Genomic DNA, 23,634 nt, shown 5'->3' with positions numbered 1-23,634 from the left:
TGGGGTTAAACAAAACTACTACTGCTACTACTACTACTATTCACTGTCGTAAGGTAAACTCGCGGTTAGTGGGAGTTCGTGACCGGGTTTTTTTTTTAATGTTTTCCCCCGGTTTCTAAGCCATCGTTCTACACTTTGATCTTAGCCAAAAGGCCGATCGTTCTGCTTAAATGTGGGTCGCTATTTCCATCCGAGGAAATGATTAGCGGCGAACATTCTTCTAACGTATGAGATTTTGTTTTGTCGATGGTTGTTGTCGGTCAGTAAGGTATCGAGTGTTTCAGCTGTGACCACCCCTATCGATTTGTCGGAATCAAGGGGTTACATTTATAAAATGCTAATTCCCTGGTGTTGTTTAACTCAATGCTAGTAGTCCCTGATCTAGCAGAGCTATAGTCGAAGGCGTTTCAACCGTGACTATCTCGTCTCTATATAATTGCCTTGCCCAAGAATTTCTTCATTTAAGACGATAGGAGAGTGGATTTGACCGCGATTTCTAGATCTCCATAGTTGCTTGTATATTGTCTTTGTTTTGAGTCTATTAGTGGTTGATTTAAAGGAGATTTGGCTTCTATTTCTAGCATTCAGGTGATTGCATCGACTCGATTCTTGCGTAGGGGATTTATTGTCAGACAAGACTATACTTTATAATCAACACAAAACCTGTGTTGAGAGTTCAAATCGAAGTTGCTCTTCATTCTCTTGGTAATCGATAGATCATCTCACTGTTGCTATAATTTGCCGGATGTGTATACCTTGTCCTGGAAAAAGGGAAGTGGGTTTGGCGTAGAGGCGAAGTGAAATATATCGGTCACTTCGGTGTAGCAAGATCAATTATTTGAAGGGAATGGACGAAGGTTTATTTGCTCGGATCATCTTATGTACACTACCTTATGTGTTTATTTAGATGTATCATCTCCGAAGAAATGAAGAGCAAAGTCTTCTATCATTTCATTCACGTCTAACGCTGATATTTGATTGGCATTTTATTGTATCGACCCAGGAAGAACGAGGGTTGAACTGAGCTTAATTCGAACCCAGAAGTGTTGCTATTTACTACTGTACACCATTTAGTCTTAACTATTCTTCCAGTCCTCAATTCTGGTGGATTTGATCTCGGAAACGTAAAGAGACAGCATTAATGATGATATGTATTTTTTTACCTTTTACTTGTTAGTCATTGGGCTGTGGCCATGCTGGGGCAACACATTGAAGGGTTTAGTCGGATAAATTGACCCTAGTACTTCTAATAAGCACTAGGTCTAGTGCTTATTCTTTTGCCGAACTGCTAAGTTACGAGGTTGTCAGGTGGTGGTTCGGGACATACACATGACGGGTTTCACGCAGTTTCCGTTTACCAAATTCATTCGCAAGGCATTGGTCAGTCCGGGGCTATAGTAGAACCCACTTGCCCAAGGTGTTACGTAGTGGCACTGAACCCGAAACCACATGCTTGTAAAGCGAGATTCGTAATTATACAGTCATACCTGTGCTTTACAAGTTTTTTATATGGTACCATAATTGAAAGGAAGATGAGGTGGGATATTTTGTTCTCTGCTTTTCTTCCGCGAACAAGGAGAAAAAAAACAGCAGCCAGGTGGTAGTTCGACCACCCGTCGTTATTTTAACTGAAGGTCGGTCCTGACTGGACAAATTCTGTTATCACAGGCGTGACCATTCTATCTTATTCTCGTGGGCATTGCATATGGACTTAATCGATCGACCAACTGAAATCGCCACCTTTTATATAGATATATAAAAAAATCGTTTTTAACATCTATTTTTCCATGCTTGCATACGTCGGACGGAGTTTATGGAGACGAATTTTCTACAGCTAGATGTCCTTCCTACAGCCAATCCTCACCTGTTTGTTTCCAAGCAAGGTAATATTTTCCCAATGGTCAGACATGTCTTCACAGAATATTGGAAACGAATGACACTATTTATGTAACGGTGCACACTCACAACTACCGCGCGATCTCACGACAGACATACACACATACATCAGAACAGGCTTCTTTCAGTTTCGACGGGGCTAGACACCTTTGCCCAAGGTGCCATGCAGTAGGACTGAACCCGGAACCATGGTTGTTGGGAAGCAAATTTAACCACACACACACACACACACACACATTTTCTGGGTCACATAGGAAGGGTCGTTTTTTTCTTTTAAATTTTTTATCACTGTTGTTTGCAATTAAGGTTTCGACTTGTTAGCTTTCTCAATTTCTATTCAATTATAATTTTCCTATTTTCCCCTCTTTCCTTCCCTGAAGCAGACAGAGTAACACAAACTTTTTTTTTCCCCTTTCCTTGGTTGTCTCTCTGTCAGCCTTAAATGAACGAGGTGGGTGTAACTAGCCACTTTCAAGATATTTCTCCCCCACATCCCTTCTGGTTCACTTTCGTCCAAATCTACGTAAACATTGGTACGAGACAGAAGACTGACAATCAGCCAGTGCCGATGTTTTCGGATTGATCCTTTCCCCAACCACCCTCTTCATTTACTCCACCACCACCACCCTACCGTGACTCATCCAAACCTCACCCACCCCTACCTCATTTATTTCTTTTTACCTCCACTCGTCTACCCCCTCCTAAAAATCATTCATACAACTTCATACGTGATATCACCCCTTTCTCTCCCGTCTCCTTATCTTCTATATCATTACTCACAGACGAAGATATCACCTCTTTTTGTTATTGTTATTGTTGTTCCTTCTGATTTTATCGAACACAGCTTTGTTCTCTCGCAGAAAGTGGCGAAAACAAGGAATCCGTTATGGAAAGACATAACGGCTGCAATTGTCTCTCTGTCTATTAAAAATAGCAAACAAATCTCACCGTCTTTGTTCTCCTCCAGCCATAAACCTGCGCGAACATAAAAGAATTAGCGGGTGGGTTAGTGTTTCCGAATCCATGTCTTAATCAACAGTGAATCACTATTGAAGCGGTTTCTTTATTAACTTGTTTCTAAAACTGAGTGACAGTTGCTCCAGCTGGTTCGCCACAGTTCGTACGGGGTGTGATTAGGATCACACATTGATACAAGTTCCACTTCTTAATTTGTGTAAGAAACAATTATATTCTCTCGAAAGCGGCGAGCTGGCGGTATCGTTAGCGCACTGTGCTAAAACGTTTAGCGGCTTTTCATTCTGAGTTCAAATCCCGCCGAGGTCGACTTTGCCTTTCATCCTTTCGGGGTCGATAAAATAAAGTACTAGTCAAGTTACTTGGGACGATAGTATCGATTAAATCCCTGTCCTCAAAAAATTGTCGGTCTTCAAATGAGAACCCTTTATTAATCCCACCGCAGTCGACTTTCCCTTTCATCCCCCCGGGGTCGATAAAATACGGTATCAGTCAGGTACTGGGGTCGAGTTAATCGACAAACCTACTCCTTTCAAAATCGCCAGCCTTGTGCCATAATTAAAATTATCATTAATGTTTAATGGCATTTCGTCCGTCTTTGCAAATTCTACCAATTTTGCTTTTCATCCTTTCGGGTTCGCCGAAAGAAGTACCAGTTGAGTACTGGGGGTCGATTTAATCGACTTGCTCCCTACCCTCAAAATTGCAGGCTTTGTGTTTGTAGTTGAAAGGTTTATTATTATTGAGGGTAGAGTGTTAGTAAGTAGTCGTATGTCGTACAAAAGACTTTTGAAAATCGGTTCCATTTGTGTTCAAACTATGCTGGTGTTGGCTCTCTTTTCATTCTTCCTGGGACGATAAAATAACTACCAGTAATATACTTAGTTGATGACAAAATTGTCCTTTGTGTCTTTTCAAAGCTTTTTCCTCTCTCTCTCTCTCTCCTTTGCCATCGGTGTGTCAATATTAAGTTGTGTTGTTATTATTCCTCGTGTCACACACCTCCTCCTATCTGACATTTCACATACAAGAACTTTTAATAAATTGCCTTTTAAAGACAGAAATATTTAATTATTTAAAGGCTTGCTTAAATGCAGGTATGAAGTTGGTAAGCTCTTTTATTTTGAATCCAATCCAACCCAGCCCATCTCTCTCTGTGTCTGTCTCGTTTTTTTGTCTCCGTTCTTTCAAGTGACATTAACACCTAAACTGTACGCCTTCGTGTCGCCTCATTGAAGAAATGAATCGTTTTATTTCTAGCAGTGTGTGAGGCTGTTGTCTTGTAAGGTGTGGTGGAGTATTCACATCGTCGGTATTACTACTGTGTAAATTGATGGGGGGGGGGGGTGACATAGGAGTAAATGTGACAATTAAGGCCAGGTTTGTAAGGGAGCTAACTTCAGCCCGGCAAGCACCTTGCGCTGGCCAATAAAACATTTACCGACAACAGTTCACACCAGAAAACGTGTGTGGAGTACCATCACTCACCAACACTAATATATATATATACACACATATACATATATATATATATATGTATGTATATGTATCCCTGGATCCGGCATCGAAGCCTTCGTTCACTTGCCAGAATCAGAAATCTCTAATTAGTCCTGCCTGACTGTCCGCTCTCGTCTCTCGTTGCAACCCCACCCACCCGACTATCTTTCCCTACTTCGATTGCATTTCCTGTTAACACCACTCGGAATTGCGACCAGTCTTCAGTTCAACGTGTGTATGTAATATATCTCATAATATTCTTATCGTTTTTGGAAATGTTTCATGTTGATGACTGCATGTTCGTTCGAAATATATATATATATATAAATAATAATTATTATTATTTTAAATTATGTATATATTTTATATGATATACATATATTATATATGTGTGTATATGTATATATATATATATATATATATATATATATATATATACTGTGTATATGTGTGTGTACAGACATCATTTTGTATTTTTGAATTTATGATTGAAAGTTAGTAGTTGTAATAGTGCTTCTTAGTAGTAGTAGTAGTAATAGTAGTAGTTGTAGTAGTAGTAGTAGTAGTAGTAGTAGTAATGATGATAATAACAGTGATGACGGTTTTAAAAAAAAAAGTAGTTTCTCTGTCAAATCGATCGATCTAGTCAATCTGATCGGCTAAGTCATAAAATGCCGACACATATTCCAGAAATTGGGATTGGTTTTTCTCGTATTAACGGACCCTCCCCCCCCCCTTTATATTAAGGCTTTGCTCCTAAACTCGCTTATTTCTCCCTTTTTTCTTCCCCCCTGGTAGTCTTCTCTGTCTGCTACATAAACACGCACACCTTACCGTCACACACACACACACGGGGTCTGAATATACATCTTAATTCACAAACACACACACTCACATACATTGATATACACACCATCACACACACACACACCTTATCGGACCTACTTATTATTATTCCCCCAGCCCCCCGCTTCCCACCCACACTCCTACATGGATGGTTTTCCTCATGTACCATCATCCAGTGCTTATTTGCATATAATATATATCTTATCACACCGATACATAACATGTATACATATGTATATATATATATGTGTGTGTGTTTGTATGTATGTGTATGTAGGTAAAGCTGTATGTATTAGCGCGTGTGTATATATATATATAATATATATATATATATATATATATATATATATATATATATATATATATATATACATACACACACACACACTTCTGTATATGTGTGTGTGTGTGTTTGTATGTGTATGTAGGTAAAGCTGTATGTATGAGCGTGTGTGTGTGTGTATATATATATATATATATATATATATACATACACACACACACTTCTGTATATATATATATATGTGTGTGTGTGTATGTGTATGTAGGTATAGCTGTATGTATGAGCGTGTGTATATATATATATATATATATATACATACACACTTCTGTATATATATATATATACATACACACACACACTTCTGTATATATATATATATATATGTGTGTGTGTATGTGTATGTAGGTAAAGCTGTATGTATGAGCGTTTGTGTGTATGTATATATATATATATATATACACACACTTCTGTATATATATATGTGTGTATATATATATATATACCCCTCCCGTCCTTTATTTTATTATGAAACTACCGTTTCGAGTCTCCCGCCACTGTGCCTGTTATAATAGAGAGAAAAAAAATGCTTTTGGAATTTGTATTATATGTGTGTGTGTGTGTGCCACGTTCCAACTAGACTGTGAAGAAGGCCTCAACTGGAAGGAGAAACATTTTTTCACTCATGCCATGCTGAAGTGGTAGCTGGAAATGTCTAGATTCGTGTGTGTAGTATTTGGTGGGGTGGCGGGACACCATTTCAACTCGTGGTAGCATCCGGCTATAGCGGGTTGCAGGCGAGGAATGTATAATTAGAATCGTGCGGGCGAATCTATAATTATTTATATATATATATATATTTATATGTATTTATTTCGCTGTGTGTGTGTGTGTATATATGTATATATATATAAAATGCATGTATGTATATTTGCTGTCTATATATTCTAGTTAACCGATTTGGTCAGTGGAAAGATACTGGCAGAAAAATTGTCATCTGCTCTGCAGATGACAAAATTTTTGCTTGGGTCAAAGCAAGAATCAGTCAGCTACTCGGTTGGATGTCTGATGTTTCGTTTGGAATTTTACCATTCTTCTGTTCATTTCTCGCAGTTCCCTACTTTTACCATTTCACTATTAACATCATTGCTGTAGTATTTGTTTAGCCCTTGGTCAGGTCAGATGGCCCCGATTAAAGCAGATCTATGAATAAAAGCGTTCCAGCCTTGACCATCCCGTCTTTTTTGTATGTATATCTAAAGAATACATTATCTATGGTGTCCTTCCCCCAATTATTTAGACCACTAGGGTTGAGAAAGAGAATCTTTTTTTTTTGGTTTGTTAGCAGGTCGAACGACGGCGCCGAATCTCCGTCATCGATTCGTTTATTGTAGTAATTTTTTTTTTTTTTGGTATTTCCTTGAGGTTTAGATTGGTGAATATATCTGTTTAATTGACTTAATGAATGTTCTCGTTTCGTTGATGATATCGCCTCTCCTTCCCCCTTGACCCAAACAACCAACCCTGCTACTATTACTGCTGCTGCTGCTAGAATTAATGATAGTTTAGTGATCATCATTATCATTATCATTATTATTATTTGTAGTGTTGGTTATGTTATTTCTGTTGTTATTGTTGCGGTGGTAAGTTGTCGGCGAACCGTCCTCTCACGTAAGGTCTCCATTCTCGTTTACAACCGCTTCTCTCATTCAATATATATATGTACGTTTGCTAATCGCTCTTCTAAAACGCATGAACACCACACATTCCACATTTATTAAAAAAAAAAAACCCCAAAAAACCCAACTAAAAACTAAAAGCGGAATGGAAAATCTCAGGGTTCATGCATATGTAAGAAGCCATTACAGACATACACACATACACTTTATACACACACAGACACATAAACATATTTCTGATACAGACACACACACACATACACACACAGTTGTGGTGCTGCTGTTGTGTAATGGTTTGGTTCTCTCTCCCTGCCTCCATCCACACACTTGTATGAAATTATTTGTTTATCTATTTTTATCTGTCTCTGTCAAGACGGAGAACTTAGCAGCATGGAAAATGGTTTGTTCAGTTAGTCTTCAGAACCGGTTGCCGGTTTTAGCAATGTGGAGGATGTCACTCTCTCTCATTCTTTCTCTCTCTCTCGCTCTCTCTCTCTTTCTTTCTTTCTCTCCCTTTTCTTGTCTGTAGTGGGGTAACACTCAGTGGAGACCGTATATTTGCCATCTAACAGCACACACCTTGAATATTCTGGAGATGTGTGAGTGTATATGTCTGGATGTCTTTGATGTGTGTAGATGAACATTGCTTTTGTCTGTCGTGTATAGAAACGTCTCAGATTGCCGAAAACGATCGAATATTTCACATTGGTTTTGGCTTTTGAAAAATTCTGGCCTGTTCCATCCACACACTTGTATTCCCGTGATTTTTCCTCCATCACTCCCACACGACCAGTCGTAGCCATCAACACCATTCTTCCTTTTTCACTCACCACTCATCTCTTTAGATTACTTACATCACTTATTCTTTCCCCCATCTTCCATGACAGTGCATTCATCCAAAAAGATATATTTCCGACCCATTACGCGACTTACAGCCGAAGCCCGTAGAATAAGAGGCATTGTTTTTGAGAAGTTTCCTTTCCTCTGCTCTTGTGTAACAGTTGTTCAACCATGACTTACCACATGACACCATCCTGGGCTAAGTCAGCTGCACTCCACTGTATTAATTGCACTGTGTCACACCTTGCTAGCTGCACTCTGCTACACTATGCTACACGTTAGCCATGTCACACTACACTGTCATACCAACTACAGCACACTATGTTGTACAGTGTTCTGTTACCTATATTGCACTACATCAGATACCATACCTGATGTACAGTACCTCACCATCATCACACGTACCACGTCAGAATATAGTACAGACACTACACTGACTTTCCAGACACAGATTGTCTGGAATCTCTTATATTTTGCACTAATTTATTCCAATCTACAGGTACTTGAATTTCATTTAATTATTCAAATAAATTTAGGATTTGCTTAATTTAAAGTGTTTTTATTGAGGTGACCACCCCTGGTTCAGAAAAATCAATATTGTATAGGAGCTTTAAAGCCAAAGGTTTTGGAATGTATTCTACCTACTAAATAAGGTAAATTAAGACAAAATTAAAGAGAAAAACAAAGATATTGAATAGAAAGAAAAGTTGTTTTCAGAAAAATGAAACGTGTTAAACTAAATATATTAAACAATCTGGTTCTTTTATAAAACCACTGTCAGTCTCTATAACGATCTCTGCCATGGAAGTAGCTGTATGCCAGGATCGAGTGATTCTTGTTGCATGTTATCCATCATACCTACGATGGCAGTTTTCAGCAAACCCTTTGTTTAGTGGAGCTGCTGGTTTGGTTTTCTCTCGGTGCTGCTCTAGATTTAGCTGTCCAGTGATTCTACGTATTGTCACATGATCATAAAATCTCTCAGCTTGCCATTCCAGGATTGAGAGGCTCGTGTAGTAGGGGGCAGGGTTCTGCTGGGACACACATGGCCTTCTTTGAATGACTCTTAGATCCACGGTTTGACGATTGTGTTCTGCACAATATAAGGTGGTGACATTGGCCCTGAAGCTTTGTGGGGGGGAAAAAGTGAGACAATATGACATGGCTCTAATTACTTCAACATTCAGCACAATCAGAAACAAGAGGAACTTTGTGTGTGATCATGAGTACCTCCATGATGTCCATGCAGAACCATCTGTTGTTTTGTTTGTTCCTTCTCGAGCTCATAAGGCTCATAAGGACCGGTTTCCTTGGCGTATAGGTTCCCCACTTGGGTGGGACACCAGTCCGCCACAGGTGAGCTGCAAGATGCAGGAGGAAAGGGCGAGAGAAAGTTGTGGCTCATAAACACACACATTGCCCTGTCTGAGATTCGAACCTGCGATCCCTCGACAGCGAGTCCACTGCTCTAACCACTAGGCCATGTGCCTCCACTACAAAAAGTGAAAGAAAGTTGGGGTGAAAGAGTACAACAGGGGTCGCCACCACCCCCTGCCGGAACCTCGTGGAGCTTTAGGTGTTTTCGCTAAATAAACACACAACGCCCGGTCTGGAAATCGAAACCGCGATCTTCCGAACACGAGTCCACTGCCCTAACCACTGGGCCATTGCGCCTCCACACAACCATCTGTTGGTCCTCCTTGTCACCTTCTGGTCCTGGTTGAAGTTCTCTTCGGTGAAGAACCAGACCATAATGAGTTTCTTGGGGTGCTCAAGCTTGCTCAGTTTCTGTCTCAACTAGATCACATGGGCTGTCTTCTCATGTAGGACTTTTTACATGATGTCCTCATTCAGTATGCATCATAAGGTGGACTCCTCCACTTCGAGCTGCTTGGCAATAGCTCTGATTGAGTTGGTCTGCTGGACAAACCTGGCCATCCGGACAGTGCCTAATTGCTGAAAGTGTTTCCCTCTCTCTCTCCTGGTCACAGATGACATGTTCCCTTTGGAAGTAGCTGAAAGAAAGACCAAACAGCAACTCTGCTTTGCCAAGGGTTCATTCAAAGATTTCCCTTGTGGATATGATAGGTAACCCGAACGAGAACCAAGTTATTCTAGCATACGGTCACTTCTTGTCAGTCACTTTCAAGGTCATCATTGAGGTTGAGAGAGGTTTTATAGACTCTGTGGCTTTTGTTTTTTTAACCCTTTAGCATTCAGATTACTCAGTCAAATGGTTTGCTTCAACCCATGCTAGCATGGAAAACGGACGCTAAACGATGATGATGATGATGATGATGTTGCTTTTAATTAATCAGGCATTATCTTGCAGCTTCAAGATTTCAATGCTGTGATTGTTTATTTTAAGAATGACATTGTCGAGTAGGTGTCAGAGACCAGATCTGGCCAGTTTGAGCATAAAACAGGTGGAATATTTGGGCTGGATATGGGGGCCAGTTCAAATGCCAACGATTTAAATACATCAAGGTGTAGGTTGGCTGCGTATTTAACAAGCATCCTTTGCAACAGTGTGGTTTCAGGTTCAGTCTCTTTGCATAGCAACATGGGCGAGTGTCTTTTACTATAGTGTTGGGCTGACCAATTCCTTGTGAGTGAATTTACTCACTGGTAACTATGTGGAAGCCTCTCGTCTGTGTGTGTGTGTGTTCTCTCCCCTCACCCACTTGACATCAGGTGTTGGATTGCTCCTGTAGCCTTTATCATCATCCTAGTCAGGTGTTGCACTATGTGATGCTGTGGTCATCACGATGTCTTGTCACCTTCTCCTGTCCTCTGCCCCATGGACAGCTGAGAATAAAGACAATCCTGTGGCTGCGATGTCTTTCAGCTAAGAAGTGGGGGTGGTCTGCCTCTTTTATGTCCGCCGTTCACCTTGCCAGTTATGATCGTTTGCTCAAGTCCATCTCGGCACATGACGTGGCCAAAGAACCGTAGCTTCCGCTTCATGATGTTTTGCCGACGCATCATCTCGCAACTGAGCTTTTCTAGTACCCAGTTGTTCGTCCTTCACTCAGTCCGCGACACTCTAAGGATTCTGCGGTAACCCCACATTTCAAAAGAGCTCACTCTTTTCTCTTCTGCCTTCAGCATTGTCCAGTTCACCAAAAAAAAACTGACAGACTTGATATCAGACTTTTAAAAAAATAAAGGGTTGGGGGTCAATTTGTTCAACTAAAACCATTTGAGCTTGTGCCCCAGCGTGGTTGTAGTTCAATGACTGAAACAAACAAAAGAAAATATCTAGTTGAACATATGTATCACTTTTCGGAAAACCTATTTCCTTCTTTTTTTTTTTTTTTAGGTATTTTTCTTTTCTTTTATTTTCATTTACCTGGTATACGTTATCTAGGTGGGTTGGCACAGGTGAAGTACCGTCTTGTGAGTACATGCTCTTGACCTTGAAAGGTGAAGTATTTCGCTGTGTTCAAGAAGCAGGTGGTTATCTTATAAGTTGCTGCAGCTGCCTGCCAGAGCTACAAGCATGTTGTGTGTCTTCTCAGTTCCTGTTGTAGACTGGGCTCTGCCACATTGACAACTGCCAGCATGTCTGAAACAGAAATGAAAACAAAATTTGGTGTACTTTATATAAGATTGTGGAGGCACATGGCTTTAGTGGGTTACGGTGTTGGACTCGTGGTTGTAAGATTGTTTTTTCAATTCCTGGACTAGGCAGTGCATTGAGTTCTTGAGTAAAACACTTCATTTCATTATTGCTTCAGTCTGCTCAACTGTAGAAATGAGTAATGACTTACCAGACAGGCGTAGGAGTGGCTGTGTGGTAAGTAGCTTGCTTACCAGCCACATGGTTCCGGGTTCAGTTCCACTTCGTGACACCTTGGGCAAGTGTCTTCTACTATAGCCTCAGGCTGACCAAAGCCTTGTGAGTGGATTTGGTAGACAGAAACTGAAAGAAGCCCATCGTATATATGTATATATATATATATATATATGTGTGTGTGTCTGTGTTTGTCCCCTCAACATCGCTTGACAACCAATGCTGGTGTGTTTATGTCCCCGTAACTTAGCGGTTTGGCAAACCAATAGAATAAGTACTAGGCTTACAAAGAATAAGTCCTGGGGTCGATTTACTCGACTAAAGGCGGTGCTCCAGCATGGCCACAGTCAAATGACTGAAACAAGTAACAGAGTAAAAGAGAATCCTGCGATGGTCTGGTATCCAGTCCATAGAGGAATGTATTTACCAGAGATACCAAGAAACCAACCCTGTGCTCCTTACAGAGTAATCTTTTATCTTTTACTTGTTTTGGTCATTAGACTGTGACCATGCTGGGGCACCACCACCTTGAAGAATTTTTAATCAACTTATTTTTTAAAACCTGGTACTTTTTCTCTCATGCCGAACTGCTAAGTTACAGGGATGCAAACAAACCAACACTGGTTGTCAAGTAATGGTAGTGGACAGACAGACACACACACACACACACACATGATGGGCTTCTTTCAGTTTGTCTACCAAATCCACTCGCAAAGATTTGGCCAGCCCAGGGCTAAAGAAAAAAAAATCGCTTACCCAAGGTGTCACACTGTGAGACTGAACCCAGAACCATGTGTTTAAGAAGCAAACTTCTTACCACACAGCCAGGCCTGTGCTTAACGTGGATGAACTTTGTATAGGATTGCTAGATTGCCTTCCACTTATCCATCCATTCATCTTCTCTGCCTACCATCCCTGGGAGGATCATAAGGTTAGAGTCCTCAGCTACTTCCTCCACATGGTCTGATGAGAAGCAACCCTCAGTAGACTTCCCTGTCTAGATTCCCAACCATGACCAACCGAAGCTATGGCTGTTATCCAATGATCTTGTTCTCTGTCTACCCCTAGGTCTACAGCCAGTTGGCTCAGCTTGAAGAATCTGTCTTGCAATTCTTTCCTATGACATCCTAATCACGTTATAGCACTGGAGCTATGACCTCTTGTTGTTGAGAAGTAGTCTCTCAACCTGCAGAACTCCCTGACCTCTGAGTTCCACAGTCTGTCGAGTAATGTTACTCCAGAGATCTTTTGGAGGAACCTCATAATTAGCTGCTTCTATTCCACCCGTGGCTTGCTAAAATTGTGTTCATAATTATCTGGTGCATGCTGGACAATAAGTACCTCATTAGAAAATGCACCTCCATACAGCACTCTTCTGCAATGTGCACCTTACTGTAAGTATAGTTCTTTAACACATTGCACCATGTAATGAGGGAGCCTCTACTCAGTCATTTGGCCTGCTAGAAAATGTAGCCAAATTACCCTCAAATTATACGACTATTTTAACCCTTTAGCATTCAGATTACTCTATCAATTGTAATGCTTATTTATTCACATTGTTTTGAATTAATCATGCATTATCTTGGAGCTTCCAGATTTCGATGATGTCATTTATTTTTAGAATAGCATTTTAGGGTAGGTGTGATAAACTGGATCAGGCTGGTTTGAACATAAAACAGGTTGAATATTTGGGCTGGATAAGGTTAAATAAAGTTTACATTTGAAAACATTGACTCTGATATCTAAAAAGTTGAGTTGTTCACAATTGGATTTCCTCTGTTCAAATAAGAATGACCTAGTGCTTGATATCCACTCACAAGGCTTTGATTAGCCTGGATTTATATATAGTAGAAGACACTTGCCAAAATACCTATTTCTTTATTACCCACAAGGGGCTAAACACAGAGAGGACAAACAAGGACAGACAAACGGATTAAGTCGATTACATCGACCCCAGTGCGTAACTGGTACTTAATTTATCGATCCCGAAAGGATGAAAGGTAAAGTCAACCTTGGTGGAATTTGAACTCAGAACGCAGAGACAGGCGAAAATACTGCTCAGCATTTCGCCCGGCGTGTTAACGTTTCTGCCAGCTCGCCGCCTAACACTTACCAAAATGCTATGCAGTGGAACTGAACCTGGAACCACATGGTTGGGAAGAAAGCTTCTTGACCACACTGTCATGCCTGCATCTGAGTTCAAATCCTTGTCCTAACCGACTGTGCTCTTTATCTCTGTAAGAGTTAATAATATAAGTACCAACAGTTTAGTTTCGTGTGAGATTCTACTGACCATACCCTGCTCCCTTGTAAATATTTGGTTTTGTACTGATGTAAGAAATCATTATTCACCTGTGTTCCTCGGTAAAGGCATCAACATTACAGACTCCACTTTTTGTTTATAGTGAGTAGTGGAATTGGTAAAACAGTGAACAAATATGATAATTACCTGGTTATACTTAGGTCAGTTTGAGTTAAAATTCTGCTGAGGTCAGCTTATTTCAGAAGTCATTTTATAAAATTCTCCTCTATTTGTCTCACAATTTATAGTCATTTAGTTCATCATATATTGGTGTTGATTCTTTAGTTTGTTTTAGCTGTTATGGCTAAGGATTTGTAGTAGGGTGCCAAAACAATAGCTTGAACTAGTATCACGTTTCTAATATATATATATATAAATCTCCTTGTTTCTCTCCTTGTTTTTTCTGTGTCCCTTTCTGTAGAAGAGCATAGGCTCGAAACATAAAAGACTTTTTCTATTCCTGAGCGTTGTACTAATACATCTGTTTGTTTTGTACACCACCTGTCTTCATCTTTTGATTTTTTCGTAAACTCTCCCTATATATATCTATATATATATATATATATATATATATATATATATATATATATATATATATATATAATAAATAAAAATCCAACCATTCTGACCTCATTGTTCTCACCTCTATGTTTACTGAACAAACCAACCAGGGAGCTTCTACTGCTAAATGTAACTAGATCTTCCTTAAATCTCACCTTTTTATTGTCATTAAAAAAATGGAAATTGGATTCTAGAAATGTGATTCTAGAAACACTATATCTGAATAAAAAGAAAAAAGATAAAGTGGTTACAACTGGAATGCCTTAAATCAAAATTGTTCTGGAACTTAATCAACTAAATATGCTGTATGTTTGATATACACACAGTATGTTGTGGCATCTTGGGCAAGTGTCTTCTACTATAACTTCAGGCCAACCAAAGCCTTGTGAATGGATTTGGTTGACAGAAACTGAAAGAATCCCATTGTGTGAGTATGTGTGTGCGCATGTGTCTTTGGGTCTGTGTTGGTCCCACAGTACTATTTGACAACTGGTGTTGGTGTTTCTACATCCCTTTAACTTAGTGGTTCGACATACGTCATCAACAACATCATCATCATCATTGTTTAATGTCCGCTTTCCATGCTAGCATGGGTTGGACGATTTGACTGAGGACTGGCAAACCAGATGGCTGCACCAGGCTCCAATCTGATCTGGCAGAGTTTCTACAGCTGGATGCCCTTCCTAACACCAATAAGCAACTCATAAAATAAGTACCAGGCTTAATGAAAAATAATTACTGGACTTGATTCATTTCACTAAAAATTATTCAAAGTGGTGCTCCAGCTGGTTGCAGTCTAATGACTGAAACAAGCAAAATAAATGTCAATTATGTTTTACATGCAATTTGCACTGTGTGACATTCCCTTCATCAGCTTTTGCTTGAGGAGGAATGTGATTTTGGCACCTTCTGACAGTAGCACTCCTTCTATTTAATTAGCAGAGTCATTAGTGCATTAGAGAGAATGCTTTGCAGTATTTATTCCAATTCCCTGCACTCTGGTTTCAAATTACACCAAGTTCAACTTTGCTGTTTGTCCATTCAAAGTTGAAAGGAAAAGGTACCAATCCAGGGGGCTTGATTGGTGAGACTATTTGAGGGTCAGGCATGATACTTTGTTGTATCTCTTCTGGCTCTTTTCATTAGGGTAAGGGGTATGAATGACCATTGTATTACACCTAGAAAGTTCCCCTCTGAGGCACAAGTTTTGGCAAGGTTGTTTATGGAAAACTAGCAGTCACCCATGCATACCAATCTCCCCTCTTCATGCCACCAATGTTATCCAAGGGAAAGGTAAAGAGGCTGATACATCTTGGCACCAATGATGTCACAAGTCATTTCTACAGTTGAGTGAACTGGAGCAACATGAAATAAAGTGTCTTGTTCAAGGACACAACACACATCCCAGTCCAGGAATTGAACTTGCTACCACTGAGCCATGCACTGACAGCAACATCTGCAGTGACAGTGACATTGCAGGCTGTATTAGTCTGACTTGGTGGCCTTTCCTATGGATAAACATCAGTGTCATGGAAAGAAGAGTCTTGCATGAATGAGCACTTGCCAGTTCTTGTAAAAAAAAATCTTGCCCAGACTTGTACAAATGTGTGTGGAGGCATGGTCAACATTGACCCATAGAGACCCTTCAGAAAAAAAGCGATTCTCTTAGAGAATATCCAGGTTCTTTTTTGTCCACACTATACGTCCTGCCGTCACACCTGACTGGGTACAACTATAACCAAGCAACTACACAGCCACCTGTTTGTTTTACTTCTCACTGAGGATATTGGTTCTTCACTCTCAGCTGTAGTCTTTCTCTTACATACGTCTGCTATATGCATGGTGATGTATTCTCTGACTTTCTTTGTAGTTCATGATTGGTGGTTATTAACCCTACCTGACTGAGTTACTGTCTTTACTAAGTCCAGTGTCAGCCAGGTGGGAGATCGTGGATTTAGCTACAGACCAATGATATTCCACCACTCCTGAAGACCCTGTAGTTGTCATTCTTGTGCCTCACACCAACTCTTCCTTCATATTTTAAAACCTTTTCTTTCAATTTGCCTAATCTTCACTGCCGTTTTTGAAGCACAGTTTACTCAACTACTAGGAATTTATTTAATTCTTTATTGCCCACAAGGGGCTAAACATAGAGGGGTCAAACAAGGATAGACAAAGGGACTATCTCAGTGCATAACTGGTACTTATTTAATCGACCCCAAAAGCATGAAAGGCAAAGTCAACCTCAACGGAATTTGAACTCAGAACATAGCGGCAGACGAAATACCTGTTTCTTTATTACCCACAAGGGGCTAAATATAGAGGGGACAAACAAGGACAGACAAACGGATTAAGTCGATTACATCGACCCCAGTGTGTAACTGGTACTTATTTAATCGACCCCGAAAGGATGAAAGGCAAAGTCGACCGCGCCGGAATTTGAACTCAGAATGTAACAGCAGACGAAAAACCGCTAAGCATTTTGCCTGGCGTGCTAACGATTCTGCCAGCTCGCCACCTTCTAAGAATTTATTGTCAAGTCAGATGATAGAATTAGGTTGGGACTTGGCTTTGTTCTTGCAATGTAGCTTTGAAACACAATAATTTCCTCCAAACCTCTGCGTACCATCTTGTCATTCATTTAGCAATGTTGACAAATCTGGGTTTTGGCTTTCCTTTGTTTCCACTTCTGCATTATCTTTTCTTGCTCTCCTTATAGAAAACAGCAGGGGGAAATACACTCTCTCACACACACAACAGGCTTCTTGCTGTTTCCATCTATCGAATTCCCTCATGGCATTGATCAGTCAGGTGCTTTGACAAAAGACCCTTGTCCAGATGCTTTGTTGTAGGACCAAATCTGAACCCATTTGGTTGTGGAACAAACTTCTTAAGCACGCAGCCATATTTTATGTATTTGTGCATGTGCTAGAATTGTTAAATATTTACTGTCAGTATCTATAACTATAAACATATTCCTTGAATCTTTAGTTAAGTTAATTTTTTGGCTCAAAAAGCGAAAAGCAATGCCATGTAGGGGGGCATGGAGTTATGTACAGGGAGGGTGTTCATGCAAAGAGTTCAGGCCATTTCTGGTCAAGAGAGACTTTGAACCGAGCAGTCGTCGGCATCTTCACTATCTCGTCCAGCAGCTTATTCCACGGATCCACAACCCGGACGGAGAAAGCCCCTCTCCTTTAGTTGGGTCTCTTAGCAATCCCAGTAGTCATATCTGCCTGGTACTTATTTATCAACCTAAGGCATTTATTGACCTACACAAGAAAACAATTGACTGAAGTGCCATTGAGTGAGATTGAACCCAGAACCACACGGTTACAAAACTAGCTTCTTAAGTACATGGCTATTCCTGCACTTTTAAACATGTCTGTACGTGTGGAGGTTTCTTTTAGATTTCAAAGCAGAATTAGTCTGTGCACTTTGATAAATAATTGTCTCCAACAGAGCTGAATGCACATGAAGTCCATTTTTAGATTCACAAATGTTTAGTGCATCATAAGAATCTGATTCTTTGAACAGATCACTATTCCCAGAAGTCTTGGTACCTATTTCTGTAGTTTGGTTAACTGGGACAAGAATTGTCCTGCTTATAAGTGCAACTTGAGAGAAATTTTTCATGTTTTACATTTTTTGGCCACCTTTTATTATTGTTTTTTTTTTTTACTTCAAACCTCTTTTACCGTTTCCCTGAATAACTGCTGATGATGTAAGTGAAGATCAAAGCCAACAGTTTCTTTATCCATACTTTCACTGTAGCAGTGTGTGTGCATGTATATATACATACATACATATGAATATATATATATACACACATATATGTACGTATATACATATACATACATATGAATATATATATACACACATATACGTACATATATACATATACATACATACATACATATATATATATATATATATATATATATATATACACACACATACATATGAATATATATATACATATATGTACGTATATACATACACATACATATGTACGCATGCGTGCATGCACACACACGTCTATATATTCCTCTCTCAAATCAGACAGTTCCAAAATGTTTCATAGGAAAGATTAAGAACAAAGAATTATAGATTTGGAGAATGACAAAGAATTTCTTTTTTTTTTTCTCTTTTCTTTTCTTTTCTTTCCTTCTCTTTCTCTCAGTCTTAACAATATTGTTATTTTTGAAAGGAAATATATCTCAGAAATAATACGAGCAAATTAATGCTTATTTTATCTCATGATGTCCTTTATTCAGCGCAGGAATCAGATTTTTTTTGTGTTCTGTTCTGTGTCTTTTTTTTTCAGCAAAAAAAAAGAGGGTTTGGTTGGGTGAATATATCATGAAGTTTTAAGTTTTATATATTATTTGATCTAACAATATACTTTTGTATTTCTTTCTTTCCCACTGAAATCAGATATTTGTTTCAAGATCCTGATTGAAGTTCACCCTAGTCATGTCTATTGTCAAAGTCAGTTGAAATGTTGAATATCAAACTTTGTACGGCTCTTTACTTCATTTTTCCTTCTCAAATATTTTCACATGCTGTTCAATCTGCTGATAAACCCATACACACACACACACACACACACTCACTCTTGCTCTTCAAATTTATAATTTTTTTTTATATAAATAATTTTCTTCTTATAAAGTAACCTAACTCTAAGGAATATTTTTTTCTTCTTTTCCAATTTGAACAAAAGTTGATTAATCAGGATGAATAATAATAATAATAACACCATACAATAGTAATAATAATAACAACAATAGTAATAATAATAACAATAATAGTAATAATAATAATAATGATAATAACAACAATAATAATAACAATAATAGTAATAATAATTACAATAATAGTAATAATAATAACAATAATAGTAATAATAATAATAATAACAATAATAATAATAACAATAATAGTAATAATAATTACAATAATAGTAATAATAATAACAATAATAGTAATAATAATAATGTTGTTTCTGTTGTCTAATGGCTGAGTTTATCTCAGAATAACACTATTACACAAAGAAGAAAAGACGGATTATTTCAATGCTAAGCTTTCATAGAACACACATTGCCCAGAAGGTATTTCTTATTCGCGAAAGACTTTGTCGTGACTGCTATCTTTAGTTATAATGGTTGTGTAATCTTATCGTACAAAATAGGAACCAACCAAATATACGTTGCTTTATTTGTGTCTATGGCTTTTATCATGCATTTTGCCCAATTTATCTGAAATTCTAGCATCCAGCTCACCAGTGAAACGATGTACCCCAGCATCATTAAAATGCTGAGAGATTTTCACTTTGCCATCCCCAGTCTGCAATAAATTCACACTTTGATGCTTGACCTCACCGCGATAATTATTTTAAAAACCTTTTACCAACAATTAAGCCTGGCGTTGCCTTAACTTGGGTAATCTGCTGAGATATGATGTTGTCAGCTCAAATTGATACCGTTAATTAGAAGAGATAAAAGAATTTAATCATTAGCACAATTAACTAACACTTCAAAATTACCTCTTCTTCCCCATCACCGTATTATTCCCCCCCTCATTTACCTATACAGTCCTTCCTCTCTGCTTCTCTCCTCTTCCAATTTTTTATTTTTCAATTCTTAGTCATCACCCCAATTTTCTCTCTCTCTCCCCCCCTCTTTCTATCTCTGTCTGTCTGTCTGTCTCTCTCTCATTCAGTTCCTCTTCCAAGCTCACATTACCCATGGAATGAAACGTTCTCTACTCTTTGTTTCTCAACACCATCATTATCGCGTTTTCATTTTTGCTGTCAGACTCCTCTTCCTGTAGTCTAGCTACAACTAAACATCTCTTCAAACCTTCAGCTTTCATTGTTATTATTATTGGTTTCCATTCTCACCTGAGCTTGATGCATTTGCAATACAACACCTCACCATAAATTTCAATCATGTGTGTTCAGCAGTGAGAAGACAAAATTCTTCCAGGTTTGTTACCTTAATTCTTCTTCTTCTTTTTCACTTCATCTGTCTTCTGAGTACCTGTACCACCACCACCTTTAAGCACAATTTGTACCTTTCCCCAAGCATTTACCCACTGACTTAGATTATCTCTATAATATTCATGTAACCATTCCATCAAAGTACACACCTGCTGACATCTTTCTTAAGTCGCTTGTGCTCAATATCTCACAAATTAAACCTTTAGCATTCACATTATTCTTTCAAGTGTAATGTTAATTCATTCACATTGTTTTGAAGTAATCATCCATTATCTTGTTGCTTCAAGATTTCAATGATGTAACAGTTTAGATTTAGAATGACATTGCAGGGTATGTGTGATGAGGCAGATCTGGTCAGTTTGATCATTAACCCTTTAGTGTTTAAACCGGCCACATCCGGCCCAATATATTCTACATGTTTTATATTCAAACTGGCCATATCTAGCCTCTCACACCTAACCTACATTGACATTCTAAAAATAAACAATCATGTCATTGAAACCTCAAAGCTATGAGATAATGCATGATTAATTCAAAACAATTTGAGTGAAAAAGTATTACATTTAACAGTAATCTGAACACTAAAGGGTTAAACAGGTTGTATATATGGTTGGATCTGATATTGTCAGTTTAAATGCTAAAGAGTTAACATTGTAAATCCAGTAAACCAGCTTAGACACCCCATTACTAGCACAAACCCACACACATATTTGTACAAGGTTTGATCAATAAGTATCCGGACTGTTGCCTTAGTGACAAAGCTAAAGCATGCACAGTTTAGCCACTTGGCCCAGATTGACCTTGAACTCTGCTGTGCACATACACTAAATTTTAACATTCTAGCTCATTTCTGCTGTTCACAGCAGTGCTTGGAAGGAAGGTGTGTAGCGTGTGATCATTGCATTGACCATGACAGAGGAAGTTTGTCATGGTGATACCTGATCAGAGGCCTGTACAAAGTTGTAGAAAGTGTATGAGCCGCACATAAGTGTATGATTGGTTCAAATGTTTCCAAGATGGCCGAAAAATGTTTTGGAGGAGCCACAACCAGCAGAACTAAGAAAAACATTGCAGATGTTCATGGAACTGTGAGAGGAAATCATTGAATCAGCATCTGTGATTTATCAGAAGATGTGCAGATTAGTTACGGTTCAGTTCAGTCCATTATCACTGAAGATTTGGGTATAAGACACGTGTCTGCCAAGTTTGTGCCAGAACTGCTTTCAGCTGACCAAAAAGACACTGAGTCTCAGTTGCACAAGATCTTGATTGTGTCGAGAACGAAGAAAATTTTTTGAAAACTTCACGTAGGCCTCTGAGCATGTATCGCCATGTTTTTGGCAAAATTTGATTCAGATTCACTGCTCAGTTTTCTCTGTCGTGGTCAATGTGACAATCATCACACGCTACACACCTTCCTTCCAAGCACTGCTGTAAACAGCAAAAGTGAGCTAGAACATTAAAACTTAGTGCACATGCACAGCAGAGTTCAGGGTGAATCTGTGCCAAGCGGTTTCACTCTGTGTGCTTTAGCTTCGTTACTATGGCAACAGTCCGCATACTTATTGATCAGACCACATATACACACTCTCCACATCACTATACAGACTTGTAATTCTCATAAATTGACACATTGTGGTTACCAGTAAGTTGCTGTGTGCTAAGGTCCAAAATAATTTTATTACATAAATCCTAAAATGTCAGAATGGGCATGGTTGGAATGCCTCTCTTTATAGGTTTGCTTACCCGGGATTGGTCTGGGGGTTTAACAGCTGCTGTTTTAATAGCTGTAAATTATTCCTTAGCACGGTTGTATGGTCAAGAAGCTTGCTTTGCTAAGCGCATGGTTTCAGGGTCATTCTCAAATCCCTTTCAACTATAGACACAAGGCCTGAAATTAATAATACATGTGCATGCAAGATTGTGTGTATATATATGGGGGGGGGTGCATGTATGTATGTGTATGTATGTATATATATATATATATATATATTTCTTTACTACCCACAAGGGGCTAAACACAGAGGAGACAAACAAGGACAGACAAAGGGATTAAGTCGATTACATCAACCCCAGTGCGTAACTGGTACTTAATTTATCGACCCCGAAAGGATGAAAGGCAAAGTCGACCTCGGCGGAATTTGAACTCGGAACGTAACGGCAGATGAAATACGGTAACGCATTTCGCCCGGCGTGCTAACATTTCTGCCAGCTCGCAGATGTATATATATATTTGTGTGTGTGTGTGTGTGTGTGTATACACACAAACGCACATGCGGGCGTGCACACACACACACACACACACACACACACACAAGTTGGTCTGCTTGGATGTTTGTTACTGCTGCTATTACAGTTTGCCTTTTTCCATCTGAAGGACTGCAGGGGTCAGCAAAACAAAAAAAAAAATTTTTAGGAAACTTTTTTGCTCTCTCAACTTGCTAGAAATAGCAGCTAAACCTCTCATATCTCACCCTACATATTTATCTGTAGAAGCGTACATTGGATAGTGTTCTTTATACATTGCACATGGTTTAATAAAGAATAGATTGCATTCTCACTATTAGGATGCCTTTGATTGGCTGTCTATTCAATAAGGCCTTAACGGGGAAGCTAAACAACAGAGATTTCAAGAACAGCCATTACTTCCCCTTCCTCCTCCATCACTTCTCTTCCTCCTCCATCACTTTGGTTTTCTCCACCACCACCACAGCTATCGACCAATTCACTACCATTGCTGTCTGTCAAATCTTTTCTCACCTTCACACCAGTTGCATGACACATCTTCTTTCTCTCTCTCACCCTGTTAATTCCCCCCACCCCACCCCGGATGTCTCTCTAAATAGTTTCCATGTCAACACCAGGTCTTTGAGACAAGCAGACTACTTCCAATTCAGGTTTCTCTTAGCCTACATCTTATTCCAGTCAGTAACCGAACCATTTGACATTTGTTCTTTGTTT

At 39.0% G+C, this 23,634-nt stretch overlaps 1 protein-coding gene and 1 long non-coding RNA gene across 3 annotated transcripts in view; one reads left to right on the top strand and one right to left on the bottom strand.

Moving 5' to 3' along the window:
* The window catches only part of LOC115222097 (serine/threonine-protein kinase PAK 1), a 217,639-nt gene that overhangs the window by 5,711 nt on the left and 188,294 nt on the right, over positions 1-23,634 (top strand). The window contains exon 1 of one of the 2 annotated variants that reach the window (XM_036511204.1): positions 4,422-4,603. The exons of the other annotated variant lie outside the window; for it this stretch is intronic. The gene's annotated coding sequence lies outside the window, so the exon portion shown is untranslated. Of the gene's footprint in view, positions 1-4,421; positions 4,604-23,634 lie in introns of those variants that run through there. 2 annotated transcript variants of the gene reach the window in all.
* LOC118767129 overlaps positions 11,372-23,634 on the bottom strand; it is a 138,495-nt gene continuing 126,232 nt past the window's right edge. The window contains exon 3 of the long non-coding RNA XR_005003026.1: positions 11,372-11,581. This is a non-coding gene — a long non-coding RNA (uncharacterized LOC118767129). The remainder of the gene's footprint in view (positions 11,582-23,634) is intronic.

This window comes from Octopus sinensis, linkage group LG19 (assembly GCF_006345805.1).
Source record: "Octopus sinensis linkage group LG19, ASM634580v1, whole genome shotgun sequence".
Classification (NCBI taxonomy): domain Eukaryota; kingdom Metazoa; phylum Mollusca; class Cephalopoda; order Octopoda; family Octopodidae; genus Octopus; species Octopus sinensis.
This window is presented reverse-complemented; position numbering and strand designations above follow the sequence as displayed.